Below are 18668 nucleotides of genomic sequence, written 5' to 3' on the forward strand. Positions count from 1 at the left end.
CATGGGCTCAGGTCTGGGAATCGAACCCACGACCCTCCGGTCACAAGACAAGTTCCCTACCACAGGACAATGACTGCCCCATATTTGCAAGTGTATGTTGAGCTGCCATTTCATATCTTGGCATAGAACTAAATACCTGGCAAATATATGTACATAAACAATATCTAAATAAATAAATATATCTAAATGTGTCATCCATCCCACTATTGAAGGTCCTGTAGGGAAACATAGATGAGGAACTGAAACTTTGCTTACAATAAGCTAATGACACATAAAAAACTCTGTAAAAAGCCCCCCATAACCCAGTCCTTAACTGTCACTGAGTAAGTCACCTCATAAAATACAACTTGTAAAAAAGTAATTTGTGTAACTTTTAATTATGCAGTGCAATGCTTTTGTAAGCATTGATTTGTAAGGCATGACATATAGTTAAATATGATTTTTGAGTTTGGATTTTCCTTTAACGTTGCTTCCCACAAGTTTCACTTCCAATGAGAAGGTGTGTACACTGAGAGTTAGAGGCAGGTCAGGGTGGTGTGTACACTGAGAGTTAGAGGCAGGTCAGGGTGGTGTGTACACTGAGAGTTAGAGGCAGGTCAGGGTGGTGTGTACACTGAGAGTTAGAGGCAGGTCAGGTGTGTACACTGAGAGTTAGAGGCAGGTCAGGGTGGTGTGTACATGAGAGTTAGAGGCAGGTCAGGGTGGTGTGTACACTGAGAGTTAGAGACAGGTCAGGGTGGTGTGTACACTGAGAGTTAGAGGCAGGTCAGGGTGGTGTGTACACTGAGAGTTAGAGGCAGGTCAGGGTGGTGTGTACACTGAGAGTTAGAGGCAGGTCAGGGTGGTGTGTACACTGAGAGTTAGAGGCAGGTCAGGGTGGTGTGTACACTGAGAGTTAGAGGCAGGTCAGGGTGGTGTGTACACTGAGAGTTAGAGGCAGGTCAGGGTGGTGTGTACATGAGAGTTAGAGGCAGGTCAGGGTGGTGTGTACACTGAGAGTTAGAGGCAGGTCAGGGTGGTGTGTACACTGAGAGTTAGAGGCAGGTCAGGGTGGTGTGTACACAGTGAGTTAGAGGCAGGTCAAGGTGGTGCGTACACAAGAGATAATGGCAGGTTAGGACGATGCAATCTTCATTTGTGTGAACTGAGACAAAGGAAAATGTGAAATTAAACCTTCCAATTCTGAGATTTCTCAACAGGCCGAAATGAAACCAGTATCTCATTACAGTACCCCTTTCAGTTACTTATTAGTCATTTTCGTTCTTAGTTTTTTAATATTACTTTATCAGGTAAAGGATAAATCTTTTAGGTGCAACATTTTGCTCACTGAATTTATCTAAACAGAATCTAAAGTGAAATAAAGAAGAAAACACATTTGAACATGTCATTATAAGACGAGATGAAATCCCCCAGCATTATTGATGTGGGGTTTTTTTCTTCACAGTTCTATGCTTTCAGAACTAACTGCTGTATCTACACCATCAGAGGGCAGTTCTCCATAATGTTTACTTATGTGCAGATATGAGTAATGTTTATGTGCAATTATGAATAATGTTTACTTATATACAGCTATGAATAATGTTTATGTGCAGCTATGAATAATGTTTATTGATGTGAGGATGAATAGCATCTCTCTTCATTCATTTGTGTTAATCTTTCATTTAAGGATAAAATTCACAAGAAGCAGGCAATCATATAAGAGCAAGAGGGCTAACATACACAGAGCAGCATGGTAGTTAACACATTTGCCTCTTATAACTCTCTTATATCTCTTATAACTCTCTTATAACTCTTATAACGCTCTTATAACTCTTATAACTAGTGCCTTGGAGTCATGTCCCTGTCTGAGTGGAGTTTCCTCCTGTAGTCTTAAAATATGGAGGCTAGGTTGATTAGATATTCTAAGTTGTCCTGTATTAGTGTGAACTCTGCATGCGTGCGTGTGTGTGTGTGTGTGTGTGTGTGTGTGTGTGTGTGTGTGTGTGGGTGTGCGCGCGCATGTGTGTGTGTGTGCACATGTGCGTGTGTGCGTGCATGCGTGTGTGTATGTGTGTGCGTGTGCACATGCATATGTGTGTGTGTGTGTGTGCGTATTTGTGTGTGTGCTTGTCCACTTGTGTGTGTGTGTATGTGTCTGTGCGTGTATGTGTTTGTGTGTGCGCGCGCATGTGTGCATGTGTACGTGTGTACGTGTGTGTGTGTGTGTGTGTGTGTGTGTGTGTGCACGCGCGTGTGTGTGTGTGTGTGTGTGTGTGTGTGTGTGTGTGTATCCTCTTTTTCCATGCACCTGGTTCAGTGCCCCAAAGGGTTTCTGTGGTTTCTGAGTGTGCTGTGTGCAAATTGTCTGCTTCTTTTCATTGGTGTATGTGTGTGTGTGTGTGTGATTTGATTCTGAAAACTGACATCTGTGTCCTTGGGTTTGCAAAAGGTGCTACATAAATTATATAAATGTCTCTCATAATAATACAGTGTTGTGTAAGCTGATGTTTTTAGTGCTGTTACCATCATCAGCCCTCAAATGGATGTTTCATCCTGTAGATGACTGGACCCACCGTCATATTTTCATAAGTAATCTCTGATTTTCCCAAATCAGTATTTGTTATATATACCAGAAAGGCTTTTCACCAGCAAATGGCCTTAATCATTTGAGTTAGATCAGAGAGTAGTATTACTCCATGGCAAGGACACCGGATCGGAACCGATGTCCTCAGGCCAAGCTGATATATTTGGACTCTGAGGAGACCTCCTGTCTTCAATGGTGGCTTTGCTGGAATCACAAGGAACGTGAATATATTCCTCTGAATACAATCTAGAGTGTGTCTATGAAGATAAATATGTGTTGTACAGTTGGTGTTGTACAGTTGGGTGTACAGCTGAGCCCGAATCTTCAGATTGATGGCCCTCACCACAACAGAGCGCTATAGCATTTAGCTTCCTGATAGTTTCAGGACAGTAAAATCTCAACTACACTTCTGCTTTGAAGACCACGCAGATGCTTGTCATATGCAACCACCCTACACCAAATGACGATACACCAAAAGACCTGTGTTCAGCCTATAAGACCAGTGTACAGCCAATAAGACCTGTGTTCAGCCAATAAGACCTGTGTTCAACCAATCAGACCTGTGTTCAGCAAACACGTTGCTCTAATGAACACAAATGTCATGAGTTCTCCATCCAATCAGATACTCCTCTCAACATTCTAATATCCTGGTCCTTTTAATCATGCAACATCTGCAGTGGGGACGCAGAGATGGAGAAGTAACCACTAGGACTAAGACTAGGTAGAGATGAAGACGTAACCACTAGGACTAAGACTAGGTAGAGATGAAGATGTAACCACTAGGACTAAGACTACCTGCAGTAGGTCAGGTAGAGATGAAGATGTAACCACTAGGACTAAGACTACCTGCAGTAGGTCAGGTAGAGATGAAGATGTAACCACTAGGACTAAGACTACCTGCAGTGGGTCAGGTAGAGATGAAGATGTAACCACTAGGACTAAGACTACCTGCAGTGGGTCAGGTAGAGATGAAGATGTAACCACTAGGACTAAGACTACCTGCAGTAGGTCAGGTAGAGATGAAGATGTAACCACTAGGACTAAGACTACCTGCAGTTGGTCAGGTAGAGATGAAGCGTGAAAGAACTCTACACGTGTCATCTCTTGCAGTATTATGTACAGTATTTGTATTTACATTGTTTGGAGAAAAGATGCTTTCTTATTACAGAATGCATCCTAGATAGCTGCGTAGATAGGTTAGATTTCAAGATAGCCTTGAGCCAGACTAGTATTAAACTTCAGGAATCAAGGCCATTACGTAGTATTGCAAATAAACCACAGGAATAAAAAAAAAACGATACCTAGAAGTGCAAATAAATATAGACATAAATAAACATACAATATAAAGTACAAGAACAACAAGTGATATCTGTGGTGTTAGTGATCATAGTGACTCAACAAACAGTCTTCAGTCTACGTTTGAAAATCACAAGAGATCCTGCATTCCGAACAGCTAGCGGAAGTGTGAATGCTAGCAGAAGTTTATGTGTGGAAAGGGTCCTCTTAAAGTGTGTATGAAATGTGTATTTGAAGATTTCTAAGGGACACACAGATCATCCATTTATGATCTACTGGTACGTATAGTGCTGAACTGATTTATTTTTAGATTTATAAGCATATCTAGCAGAGGTGGGGACTCGAGTCACATGACTTGGACTCGAGTCAGACTCGAGTCATTAATATTAAGACTTTTGACTTGACTTGAAAAAATATTCAGAGACTTAGACTTGACTTGGACTTTTACACCAATAACTTGGGACTTGAATTGGACTTGAACCTGTTTACTTGCAAAGACTTGATTTTTTTACCCCAAATCTAAATTTTAAAACGCATATTAATATTTATAATGTGCGCCCCATTAATTTCATTTCCGTCCTTCTGACGCAGACCGGTCCTCTGCTTTTCCACACTCTGTACGTTGTGTGTGTGTGTGTGTGTGTGTGTGTGTGTGTGTGTGTGTGTGTGTGTGTGCGCGCATGAGCTGCAGCACAACCAATCAAATGGGGGGGTCAGCGAACGTGAATTGTTACCGGGCGGGGTGTAAAATGGACACAAATTCCATCTTATATGGAAAGTATTATATCGCGATCGATCGATCGCCAGTAGTTGGTGCCAGAGCGAACTAGTAACTCATTGAATCATAGATAAGGATCAGAGGTAAATAAACTAGATTTTTTTTTCGGCGTGAGAAATCGGATGTGTGGCGTGTGAGCGTGTGAAGGTGGTCAAATGCGTGTGTCTCACGCTCAATGCGTGAGAGTTGGCAACCCTGGGTTCTGTATCTGAACTCAGGGAAGATAGCCTCTCTCTGTCACCATCATATCCAGTTCTATCTCAGCATGGATTGTGTATTTGAAGACATCTACGTCGAGAAAAAAAATATTGACAAAAGTGGAGCGAGTTTTCAGCTATGGGGACATCATTCTACGGCCTCATCGTGCACAAATGACATACAGACTTTTGGCCAGTTTGGTCTTTTGCAAATGCAATGCAGAATAGTTTACTGAAATGTCTAAAGTTGCATTCCTGATTCCTGTTAATTGTTCAGTTCTTATATTTGTTTGTCTTGTGTCACTCACACATGGACACACATGTTCTCCAAGAAACCAGATAAGAGAAGAGAGGGAAAAATGCTGTTATGGTTCTTTGTATTGTACTGTGAAAATATCAGCACTTTTTATTTGAACATGGAGTTCTACTTATGACTTTTTCACAGAATATTTATTTCTGGAAAATTGTAGTTTAAAGTATGAATATTTTTGCAGCTAATTTTAACAAATTGAACTGTGCAATAAAGAGGTGTAATTTAAATTTTTTTTATACTTTGTGTTTTCAGTTGCACATGTTTTATCAAGATTTGAGGAGAATTTAAAAAAGAACACGTCTATTATTTACATTTGAAATATACCTGCAACATTGGTAAAAAAAAAAAAAAGACTCGAAAGGACTTGAAATTCCAAGTTTCAGACTTGGGACTTGACTTGACTGTTGCCTGTCTTGACTCGAGACTTGACTTGACTTGACTGTCTTTGCTTGAGACTTGACTCGGGACTTGAGGATAAAGACTTGGACTTACTTGAGACTTGCAAAACACTGACTTGGTCCCACCTCTGATATCTAGGATGTTAAATTATGGTTCATGAAAGGGGTATTACATCATATAACGCAAATGAGTGAAAGTGACCAAACAGAACACACAATATAGACAGATTATGTCTGAAGGTCAGAGGCTATTTAAGTGTTCTAGAATGTCAGATCATTTCCGAGAGTTCTACTGATCTTTTTTCTTTTCTCTCTCCTTTTCTGTCTCTCTTCATCTCTCTCTCTCTCTCTCTCTCTCTCTCTCTCTCTCTCTCCCTTGCTCAAGTATGAGTTTTATCATAATAAGAAACATTTTAAAAATATATTTTTTCTTCTGTCAAATGCATCATTATTTAGCAGTTCGACAAATAACCAAACTTATTATTGATGGGAAAAAAAATGTGTTGACATCTTTGAAAGAAAAAAACATTTGTGCTTTTACTTGTAAATATTTGTCTAATACCTCCCCCTTTCCTGCTTGAGTTTTGTTTTCATAAAAGAGCGCAGCTCGGCTGCCGCACCTGAAACCACACGTGGTCGGTTTCTCCTTTGCGGTCAGTTGACCTTTTTTTCAAGCACAAAAACAGATGGGTCTCTGCTCTCACACATGAGCCGGCCGCACCAGCCAACCTCTGTTAACACACGGTGAGCGGGCCTGCTCACACCCCCCCCCCCCCCCCCCCTTCATCTGGCGGGTCGGTCTCCTCTTGATTCCTACGTCTTAAGTGTTGGCGTCATGTAACCATTAAATTCAAGCTACACTCAGCTACAGTTGTGATCAAATTTATTCAACCCCCACTGAAATAAAGTGTTTTGGCCAGTTTGACATTGATTTTGATCATTTCAGTCATCTTATTTACAATTATATCAAAGAGGCACTTATAAATTAGACAAACATAACATAATATTTATGATGGAATAACCACAAATGTCTTTACTGTGCTCACATCATTTTCAGTTTTTAGATAGGAACAATATTCCATTTGTTCACGTCGCTTTAATGAATACAACAGTGAAATTACAATAATCAAACAAGTTATTGACGTGTCTCTGAATGCTATACGGCATCACTTTAACATGTTATACACTTCCTGTTTTCCCGTGTCACCGTATAACGTAACGTAGTGCAACATTCTCTATCTCCCCCCGAGCCTTTAACACCCGTAAACAAAGGCTGAAGAATAACAAAATGCAGGTAGCATAAATAGTGCAGAAACAATGGCAAACAGTGAACTAAGCGGTAACGTACACCGAAACAAATCGTACTATGCCCAGAAACCCATTAAAGGCTACCCTACAACATAGTCTTTGTGCCAGGCAGGCACGCCGGACGGCCTTGTGGACCGCCGCAAGCCCATCGCAGGTGGCACGTCGGGCGATGGAGGCGGGGCAGCCGCAGGGGCTACAGGAGCAGGCGACGTAGGGAGGGGGCCTTGGGCTGAGGCCACTGGTGTGAGAGGCCTCCCAGCGAGCCGGGAAGAGTCCAAGGGAGGCAGGGCAACAGGCAAGGTGCTCAGAGGCAAGGGGGATCCTGGCCCCGTCGCAGTCGTCGCTGGACCATCCAGAGGGCCGGACAGCAGTGGCAGCGTGACAGGCGGTGGGGTGCTAGCGCGAGTTGCCAGATCGTCGTGGATAGACCGGGGGGCAGGCAGGCTGTTGTGAACGGGGTGGAACCTGCACAGGAATCTCCGGTTCCGAAGGGAGACCCTGCCTGATCCATCAACCTTGACCACGTACTGATCATGCTGGCGCACCTCAACGACGCGGCCAGTCCTGTCCCATTTGTTGGGGTAAGGCCCGGTCTGGTTCTGCATGCGTACCAAGTCCCCCACTTTGAGGGGTGGCAGACGTTTGGTGTGCTCCGCCCAATTGTCAGCTGCGCGGATGTGTCGTTTGCGGAGGGCCTCCTCCCTCAGTGTCAGAGTCTCACGCCACGTTGCATGGGGCCTGTATCTCCCGGGTGGAATCGGGATGAAGTCCCGTATTGGCCGGCCGAAGACGCACATCGCAGGGGAAAGTTTCGTGTCAGGGTCGGGTGTGTTGCGGTAATGCAGTATCGCCCTCTGTACGGAGTCGGTGTCCAGTTCCCCTTTCGGGCCAGTGTTGTCTGTGATGAGCCGCTTCATCGTCTTGACGCCGATCTCAGCACGGCAGTTGCTGTGGGGGAAGGCCACAGACGCGAGGCGGTGGTGCACGCCCCATCTACGCAGGAAGGATCTGGTGTCAGCAGAGGTGAATTCGGGCCCCCCGTCGGACGCTAGTTCTTCAGGCGTCCCGTATGTGGCGAAGGCCCGGCGCAGGTGGCATATGAGGTCTGCGGCGCCACCCTCAGACCTGGATATGACCGGCCAGTTAGAGTAACGGTCCACTATCACAAGGTAGTGTACACCTCTGTGCATGAAGAAGTCAGCACACACAGCCTGGAAGGGGTACACGGGCAAGATGGGGGGAGTCGGTGGCGCAGCAGGCTGAGAGGGCGCCATCCGATGACAGTGTTCGCAGTCATTCCGAGTGGCAAGGATGTCGGCCGACATGCCCGGCCAGAATACAGATGATTCGGCACGGGCGGTCATCATGGAGACACCCTGGTGAGCGGCGTGCAGGGCGTCCAGCACCTCGCTGCGGAGAGAGGGCGGTATCACCACCCTGTCCCTGTACAGGACAACCCCATCAGCTGACGTAATGTCCTCGCGATACTGGTGGAAGCCACGGATTGCCGCAGGCATCCCCGCCCTGGATTCGGGAAAGCCGTCTGCCGCCATCTCCTCTAGCACTCGCATGTCATCATCACTGCTGGTGGCCTCCCTGACGCGGTCCCATGTCACAGACTGCAGTGACTCAAGACCTGCAGCGCACCAGGTCAGGTCACCACCGTCATCGTCACCCACGGGCCCCATCCGTCGAATGAGAGACAGAACATCGGCGTGAGCGTTGGGTGAGAGGTGGGTTACCACGGCAGCGTTATCGTCTGGGAGATCCATGGGCGATGGGCAAGGCGTGCCAACTGGTCTGCGCGACATGGCGTCCGCTGCCCTGTTCTTCATGCCCGGGACATGTATGATGCGAAAGCGGTAGCGCAGGGTCTTTTCCTTGAGGTTCCTGAGGCGAGGGTTGGGTATGTCGTCGAGCGCCCTATCGCCGAGGAGCTTGAGCAATGGCTTGTGGTCGACAGCCACGATGAGGTCCTTGCAGCCCAACACGAAGTAGCGGGCCTTGTCCAACGCGTCGGCGACAGCAAGTGCCTCACCTTCTATGGGTGCGTATCTAGACTCAGCAGCATGGGTGAACCTGCTCCCGACCAGGGTCACCTTCCAGCCATCGGTGCAGCAGAATGGTTTGATTGGAGTGCACTTGCAGTGCTTCTGGAACAGCCAGAAACCGACCCCCTCCTTTGACCAGTCTGTAGCAAGGCATGTGGGCTTGGACTTGTCGAAGATGCGGACACCACACTCGATCTCTCGGACGATCGTCTCCTTGGACTCACGGAAGACATCCTCCAGCTCTGAGGACCATTCAAAGCGCACGCCATTCTGCAGGAGTCTCCGGAACGGTTGCATGCGCTCAGCCATACTGAAGGCTTAGGCCACCTGGTTGACTAGACCAAACCAGGACCTGACGTCGGTGACGTTACGTGGCCGGGGGAAGTCTCTGATGGCCTCCAGGTAACGACTGCATGGCCGAACGTCAGTCATGGTGATGGTAAAGCCAGCGAAGTCCACCGTTGGTGAGGCGAAGACGAACTTGTCGGGGTTGAGGATGATGCCGTTCCTGCCGCAGATATCGAGCCATTGTGCCGCTTGGAAGTACGCTTCCTCGATGGTGTCAGCCCACAGCAATGAGTCGTCCACGCACTTCGTCTTGTTGCCAATATCCGCGACCACCTCGTCGTATCGCCGTGAGTAACCATCCCCCGATGCTATGTACCCTTGCGGGGCTGAGAGGTACCGGTATCTCCCCCATGGGGTGATGAAGGTCGTTTTGTGGCGGTCATCTTCGTGCAGTGGGACACTGTGGTAGCCATTCCAGGCATCGAACACGGTTTTGTACTTCCCGCTGGGTACCTGCCTCACCTGGTGGAATGGTGACTGTGTGTGGTGGGTCTCACGGAGGGCGTGCTTGTTCAGGGCCTGGAAGTCAACGGTGCGCCGTGGCTTGCCAGTCTTTTTCGCGCATATCACCATCCGGTGACACCATGTCACTGGTGTGCCAATGGGTACCTCCTCCAGCACGCCGAGGCGAACGTCCTGGTCGAGGCCGGCCTTTACTTCGCTCTGCCAGTGTATGGCCACTGGGATGGGGGTGTGGTGGGCCACTGGCACTGCGTCGTCGTCGAGCATGAGGCGAAGTGGGGGACCGGACATCCTTGGCAGGGGCTGATGAGGGCATGTATTGAACGTGCTCTGAGCGTATAGCTGTAGGAGGTGCTCCCGTAACGCCTCCCTGTTGGCCTCCGTGGCTGGCATGGGAATCGTGGTAGGTTTGGTTGGAGGCTCTGCACGTCGTGGGCAGTCACACGGGTCTGAGGCTGCCAGGTTGACTTCGCCGAGGGTTGGGAATTTGTCCGATATCATGCCGAGGTCCACGCAGGCTGTACGAGAGAGGAATATACGGTCTGAGGTGTCCGTCACGTATGTGACCTGACGCGTTTCCAACCTTCGGGCGTCACTGCTGCTGCCAGCGAACCTGACGATGGCGGCCCCGAGGATGCGTATTCCCTCATTGTTCGCAGCTCTCATGGTCATGGACACCGGGATGAGGTCGTCAGTGCTCAGACCCAGCTGCTGGGCAACCTTGACGCCGATCAGACAGCTCTGGCAACCCGTGTCAGCCATGGCGGGTAGGGTCACAGCGCGGGTGTGTTTCCGAAGGTCAAGACCCAGTGCTTTGTAGTCCTCACGCTCGACAGCGAGGGTGAGGCGGATGTATGGTTGTGGGGTAGACGGGCGCTTCATCCATTTGTCGCACATGTCGTCATACAGATGGTGGGCTAAGGGCAGTGTGCACACCTTGTTGTTGTCACCGTCCATGGTGAGCGTGCATAATTCGCCAAACGCTACCATCTGCTGTTCCTCGCACACTCCGTCAGCTTCTTCTGGTGGGGGTCTGGATGAGCGGCCACCTAGACAGACTTTGTCGAGGTGGTTTTGCCGGCTGCACTTCCGGCACGTCTTGCCATATGCGGGGCATTCAGTACGCCGGATGCGCCACTGTGGCGTCTTGCCATGGCCTGTCTCGCCACAATAGGTGCAGGTCCCCTCAGGTTTCGCCTTTGATTTTTCCATTCTTTGGACCCCTTTGTTGCGGACGTCCTGTTGTTTCCCTCGCCGATATGAGCTGCTGATTGAGTCTGTGCTTTGGGGGTCGAGCAAGCGTGAGGCCGAGCGCTTTCCTGACTCTTTAGCTTCAATATACTCTATCATGTCTCTTAATGGCATATTTTGATTTTTTTCGCCCAGTAAGTCAAGCTGTATCTCTTGGTCTGCTATGCCTCGGGCAATCACATCACGTAATATTTCCTCAGTGAAGTCATTCATTTGGCCACAGCCCTCTTTAGTGCACCTCATTTCATATTTACATGTGTCTGCTCGCCCCTTCAAGCGAGCATGGAATGACCTGATGGGCTCCTCATGCCCCTGCCGCATATTGGATAGGGCCACTCGAGCCACCATTGTGTTTTCTGCACGGACAGCGAGTGCCTTCATAGCTGAAAGGACGTCTTTTTCATCACTATCCACAAGACTACTGCCTGCCGCGCGAGTGAGGTCTTTTCTTAAATCCTCCTCGCAGCACTCTAGCAGCTGCGTGACGATGTCAGAACCGGCCAACTTAGTGCCCCTTTTGTATTCGTCCCAGCGGGTCAGGAAGTACGACCATGTCTCGGCTGTCCCTGCCAACGCGATGGAGGGTCGTCTGAGCTTCTCTGCCTTAGCGCTCGTGTGCGGCTCTCTGGGGGCTGCAGTGTGAGTGGTCGCATGGATGTTTAGCATTGCTGCCACCACTGCCGCCTCCGCATGTGTAGCCACATAGTCACAGCCCGCAATAGGGCAACGTACGCTCATGTTTGTAGGGTCGTACGGGTTTATATTTCACTCTCTTTGCCTTCGATGACGTATTAATTCACGAGTCAGCGGTGGCGGGTTATTCCTCAATGCATTAACCGTCTACTCACTCATTATTCGCATTCCAACGTTGGCGAGCTCCGTTTGGTAGAGCCTGAATGTTTGATTATAGATAGGAACAATATTCCATTTGTTCACGTCGCTTTAATGAATACAACAGTGAAATTACAATAATCAAACAAGTTATTGACGTGTCTCTGAATGCTATACGGCATCACTTTAACATGTTATACACTTCCTGTTTTCCCGTGTCACCGTATAACGTAACGTAGTGCAACATTCTCTAGTTTTATTCAACCCCCTAGTGACATTATTTTTTAGTACTTAGTACAACATCCTTTTCCAGTTATGACAGCTTTCAAGCGTGAAGCATAGCTTGACACAAGTGTCTTGCAGCGACCTATGGGTATCTTAGCCCATTCTTCATGGGCAAAAGCCTCCAGTTCAGTCACATTCTTAGGCTTGCGCACTGCAACTGCCTTCTTTAGGTCCCACCAGAGGTTCTCAATTGGATTTAAGTCTGGTGATTGCGATGGCCACTCTAGAATGTTCCAGCCTTTCATGTTCAACCATGCTCTAGTGGACTTGGATGTGTGCTTCGGATCATTGTCCTGTTGGAAGGTCCAACGTCGCCCAAGCCGCAGGTTTGTGACTGACTCCATCACATTTTCCTCCAAGATCTCCTGGTACTGAAGGGAATTCATGGTACCCTGCACACGTTGAAGCTTTCCTGTACCATTAGAAGCAAAACAGCCCCAAAGCATAATTGACCCCCCGCCATGCTTCACAGTAGGCAAGGTGTTCTTTTGTTCATAAGCCTGGTTCTTCCTTCTCCAAACATAGCGCTGGTCCATTGTCCCAAACAGTTCTAATTTAGTTTCATCTGACCACAGTACACTGTTCCAAAACCTTTGTGGCTTGTCCACATGACTTTTGGCATACTGCAGTCGACTTTTCTTGTTCTTTGGAGTCAGCAAGGGGGTGCGTCTGGGCGTTCTGGCATGGAGGTCTTCGTTATGCAGTGCGCGCCTTATTGTCTGAGCTGAAACTTCAGTGCCCACATCTGACAGGTCTTTTTTCAGTTCCTTAGCAGTCACGCAGGGATTTTTCTCCACATTACGCTTCAGGTAGCGCACAGCAGTCGCGGTCAGGATCTTCTTTCTGCCACGACCAGGTAACATTTCCACTGTGCCCTTTAACTTGAACTTGCGAATGATACTTCCGATAGTGTCTCTTGGAATATTTAACAACTTCGCAATCTTTTTATATCCATTGCCATTCTTGTGAAGAGCAATAACCTCTTCTCTTGTCTTCTGGGACCATTCTCTTGCCTTCACCATGCTTGGAAACACACCAGTAGATGTCTAGAAGGAGCTGAGTATCACAGTCCTTTTAAATCTGCCTAATTGGTGCTTATCATGCTTGATTGCTGCTCGTTGACATCCACAGATGTTTTCAATACCTGATGGAAAACACTGGAATGAACCTCTGTTCTTAGGAGTGGTAGTCGTAAAGGGGTTGAATAATTGTGTCAATGAAGAAATCACAAAAAGGCCATTTAATACTTTATGACAAAAAAAATTGATGCTATCTTAGTTGCATTTAGTTCTTTAACAAGTCCTTGTAAGATTTCATTATGAACACAATTACAAATGTGCACTGAATTCCATAAAACCCTTCGCAGCATTGGGGGTTGAATAAATTTGATCACAACTGTATGTGTAAATCCATATTTACATACCGCCAAAGACTTTTGAATCTCTTTTATCCATGAACCTTTGAATAATTCCTTTCCCCAAATCAATTATTCTAGCCCATAATGAGTCAAAGTGGTTAGCAGATATTGACATGAACCTGCAAATGTTCAAACTTGATAAATCGTCTCCCATCTGCTCTGCGACGTCTGCTGCTCATGTTTCAGATATTATTTTGATATACAGTTTATCATCAATGCAGCCTTTCCCATTCTGTGATAGGACTTTTCCATATCAGCCTCTTCCACTATTAGCTGGTGGTAAATATTGCACAAGGGTTTAAACTCCCATGATGCTTCCTGCTCCTTCTCAGAATGCCTCCATGTTGCTGCTGTCTGGTGCACTCACTAAGCACTTCATCACTTGGGGCCGTCTTCCTCGTGTTCCTTGGATTTTACATGCTTCATCCTGGATCGTGTCTTTGGTGCTCACTGCCCCCCCCCCCCCTTATTTAGTCTCAGAATGATGGATCTGGGATGAATCCCTACATACATTGAGAGGAGTTTCCTTGCCTTAACATCAGTAGCTTCTGTCTCCTCCTTTGGCCAGCTTATTGTGCTACCAGGGTTCCTGATTTTGGTCGAGTGTAGGTATTGACTTCTCAGGACCTGCCTCAATCTTTGTAGATATTTGGCTGTTACTGCTTTCCTTGTGGCCTCTTCATGATTCCCATTTGCCCTTTACATTACAAGGTACTTGTAGCTGTCCTCAATATCTGCTGTGTTACCTTCTGGAAGTATGATCCCCTCATTTCTAGCTACCATCCCTCTCCCTGTAACCACACTTATGTGGTCTGAATGACATTCCGGTGTCATTGCTGTATATACCGGTGAGATGGATTATATAGAGATGGATTATATACTTCTGGCATATAGCTTGATATAATCCATGCAGAGGAGGAGGCTGATTTAACTGAGGTCTATGCAGAAGAGCTGCAGGGACAGGGCATTATTCTTGGTAAATCCTGAACATCATGGTGACTCATGCTGATGGTCTGAAGACCTCTAGGGTTGTCTTCCACTGCCCCAGTGAGTTCTCTTAGAAGGCTCAGAGACCTTCGTAGACCTTTGTAGACCTCATGGACTCAAGCATTCCAGCATCCATGTGTGGGGAATCATTGTCTTCCATGTAGTTAATCCAGGTGGAGGTCTGTCTCATCTTTCCTGTTCTGTTCACCAGTAGCTGGTGCTTGGCTCCTCTAGTCTTCTTGCTAGTGTCTTCCTGGGTCCCCCCTGTGCACTGAGCTCATGCATCTACTCATCTTAGCTGGAGCGTTGCTTGAGAAGATCATCCATGTTGTGCGGAGGTAGGATATTGGATCAGGTCTATAGAGGTAGTTTATTGGATCAGGTCTATAGAGGTAGGTTATTGGATCAGGTCAATAGAGGTAGGTTATTGGATCAGGTCTGTAGAGGTAGGTTATTGGATCAGGTCTATAGAGGTAGTTTATTGGATCAGGTCTATAGAGGTTGGTTATTGGATCAGGTCTATAGAGATAGTTTATCGGATCAGGTCTATAGAGGTAGTTTATTGGATCAGGTCTATAGAGGTAGGTTATTGGATCAGGTCTGTAGAGGTAGTTTATTGGATCAGGTCTATAGAGGTAGGTTATTGGATCAGGTCTTTAGAGGTAGTTTATTGGATCAGGTCTATAGAGGTAGGTTATTGGATCAGGTCTTTAGAGGTAGTTTATTGGATCAGGTCTGTAGAGGTAGGTTATTGTGTCAGGTCTGTGTGGTTTTCAGTGTGTCCTTCAGGGTGGGTTCCATCCGTTAGTTGCTTCGTTTCGGCGGCCAGGTGTTGATGAAGTGCAGTTAGCTTTAGCTGGTTAGCTTCATTCTGCTCTAGTAGTTAGCTTTAGCTGGTTAGCTTCATTCTACTCTAGTAGTTAGCTTTAGCTGGTTAGCTTCATTCTGCTAGTAGTTAGCTTTAGCTGGTTAGCTTCATTCTACTCTAGTAGTTAGCTTTAGCTGGTTAGCTTCATTCTGCTCTAGTAGTTGTGGATGATGACGTTCTGGAGCTGCACACCACTTCATACTTGAGATCCTTTGTTAGACGCCTGCTCGCGTCCGTTCTGGGCAGCTGCTGTGTTCTGTTCTCAGGTCCAGTACCCACTGGGCCTTGTTGTTGTGTGATGCTTCCCTCTCCCATATGCTCTTCTAGTAGTTTTCAGTCTCCAGCTTTGGCGGGTCGGTTCTCGTCCTGAATCTCTGTTACCAGGAGGACATTTTGGTCGGCTAATGGGAGAAAATCCTGTTTATTCTGCTGAACATATTTCATCTTTGCTTGCACAACAGTTTCTGCACTATGTCTGCAGTTCTGATAGCTGACTTGTGTATGGAGGATACTCTTCATCTCCATTGAGGATACTCGTCTTCTCCATGAAGTATACTCTTCATCTCCATAGAGGATACTCGTCTTCTCCATGAAGTCAGGGTTGCCAACTCTCACGCATTGAGCGTGAGACACACGCATTTGACCGTTTTCACACGCTCTCACGCCACACTTCCGATATCTCACGCCGAAAAAATATCCAGTTTATTTACCTCAGATCCACATAAATGATTCAATACGTTACTAGTTCGCTAGCTCTGGCCATCCACCGGCGATATAACACTGAATCTGTGTCCATTGTACGTTCGCCACCCCCCCCCGCTCAACAACTTTCGTTCGCCTTCTCCATGGAGGATACTCTTCCTCTCCATGGAGGATATTCTTCATCTCCATGGAGGATAATCTTTGATGATTATGTTCATCTCATAGTCAAGCATCTCCAGTGTCACTGTTGCTGTGGTGTACATCAAATACCGATCTACCCTTGTCATCTAGTATGTACTTTTATAGGTCTGATACAACCTGCGGTTGAAAGTGGAGATGCTCCATCACCTCTAGGTGTGATGCCTCTGGTGTGACAGGCAGAGATGAAGGATGGATCACAATTTATTTTTTAGTCATTGACAGTAAAAGTCTTGTTTCTAAAATGAGAGAGAACTCTTGTCAAATCTTGTTTCACTTGTCATCTCTTATAATACAGTTTTTTTTTATATCAAAGTGAGTCAGAGCAAAAAACAAAATGACAGTTAGCTGAACTATTGCATTACATATGAAAGACTCCTCTGGAGTGTGAACAGAGGGACTGGGAGTGTATGCGACGTTTTCTAAGGGCCAGGCAGACCCTCCGTTTCTCGTCTATGGGACGCATTAGTGCTGAACTGCTGTAGTGTTCTTAGAATTATAAACATGTCTATGCAACAAGGATGTGGACAGTATGGTTTTTGGAAAGGATATTACATCACTTAATGCAAATGAGTAAAGGTGATCTAACAAAACCACAGAGACCTATCAAACAATCTAGACAGATAGACAGATACAGATAGCGTATGTGAGTAGAGAGTGAGAGAGAGACACACACTCACATACACACAAACACTCACTGACCACTTTGTTAGGTGCACCTTGCTAGTACCGGGTTGGACCCCCTTTTGTCTTCAGAACTGCCTTAATCCTTCATGGCAGATTCAACAAAGTACTGGAAACATTCCTCAGAGATTCTGGTCCATATTGACATGATAACATCACGCACATGCTGCAGATTTGTTGGCTGCACATCCATGATGTGAATCTCCCGTTCCACCACATCCCAAAGGTGCTCTATTGGACTGAGATCTGGTAACTGTGGAGGCCATTCGAGTACAGTGAACTCATTTTCGTGTTCAAGAAACCAGTCTGAAATGATTCACGTTTTATGACATGGTGCGTTATCCTGCTGGAAGTAGCCATCAGAAGATGGTTACACTGTGGTCATAAAGGGATGGACATGGTCAGCAACAATACTCAGGTAGGCTGTGGAGTTGACACGATGCTCAATTGGTACTACTGGGCCCAAAGTGTGCCAGGAAAACATCCCCCACACCATTGCACCACCACCAACCGTTGACACAAGGCAGGATGGATCCATGCTTTCATGTTGTTGATGCCAAATTCTGACCCTACTGTCTGAATGTTGCAGCAGAAATCGAGACTCATCAGACCAGGCAACGTTTTTCCAATCTTCTATTGTCCAGTTTTGGTGAGCCTGTGTGAATTGTAGCCTCAATTTCCTGTTCTTAGCTGACAGGAGTGGCACCCGGTGTGGTCTTCTGCTGCTGTAGCCCATCCGCCTCAAGGTTTGACGTGTTGTGTGTTCAGAGATGCTCTTCTGCATGCCTCGGGTGTAACGACTGGTTATTTGAGTTACTGTTGCCATTCTATCAGCTTGAACCAGTCTGGCCATTCTCCTCTGACCTCTGGCATCAACAAGGCATTTGTGCCCACAGAACTGCTGCTCACTGGATATTTCCTCTTTTTCGGACCATTCTCTGTAAACCCTAGAGATGGTTGTGCATGAAAATCCCAGTAGATCAGCAGTTTCTGAAATACTCAGACCAGCCCGTCTGGCACCAACAACCATGCCACATTCAAAGTCACTTAAATCACCTTTCTTCCCCATTCTGAAGCTCAGTTTGAACTGCAGCAGATCGTCTTGGCCATGTCTACATGCCTAAATGCATTGAGTTTCTGCCATGTGATTGGCTGATTCGACATTTGCGTTAATGAGCAGTTAGACAGGTGTACATAATAAAGTGGCCGGTTAGTGTACAGTCCCTGACATAAGTTCTGTCGCTTATCCATGTTGTGGAAACAAAAGCTTATGACCTGACTTTAAATTCATCGATTGGTTTTAGAAATGACTCATATGAAAGCTGAAACCCTCCCAAATTGCTTCACCGCAGAAATATTGATCATTTAATGAACACAGAAAGGACAGATTTTGGCAAGACAAAAGTTTTGTCGCCCACAGAAATTAAGGTGAAAAGTCAAACAAATAATTCTCTTCATATACAAATATATGCATCATAACACTGGTGAATGACGTTGTGGTGCTATTAGAGCCACATTTAATATTTTGTGTGACTTCCACGAGCTTGAAGGACCGCATCCATGTGGTTCGACAATGATTCATTGGAATAGCAAAGAATGCAGTCTTACATGCCTCCCAGAGTTCATCAAAATCCTTTGGTTTTGTTTTCCAAGTTTCCTCTTTCACCATACCCCAAACATGCTCAATGATGTTCATGTCTGGTGACTGGGCTGGCCAGTCCTGGAGCACCT

The 18668-nt window shown here is 46.5% G+C and overlaps 1 protein-coding gene across 1 annotated transcript in view; it reads left to right on the plus strand.

Moving 5' to 3' along the window:
- Positions 1-18668, plus strand: part of LOC143522066 (uncharacterized) — a 29531-nt gene that overhangs the window by 906 nt on the left and 9957 nt on the right. The window lies entirely within an intron of this gene.

This window comes from Brachyhypopomus gauderio, chromosome 8 (assembly GCF_052324685.1).
Source record: "Brachyhypopomus gauderio isolate BG-103 chromosome 8, BGAUD_0.2, whole genome shotgun sequence".
NCBI classification, from domain to species: domain Eukaryota; kingdom Metazoa; phylum Chordata; class Actinopteri; order Gymnotiformes; family Hypopomidae; genus Brachyhypopomus; species Brachyhypopomus gauderio.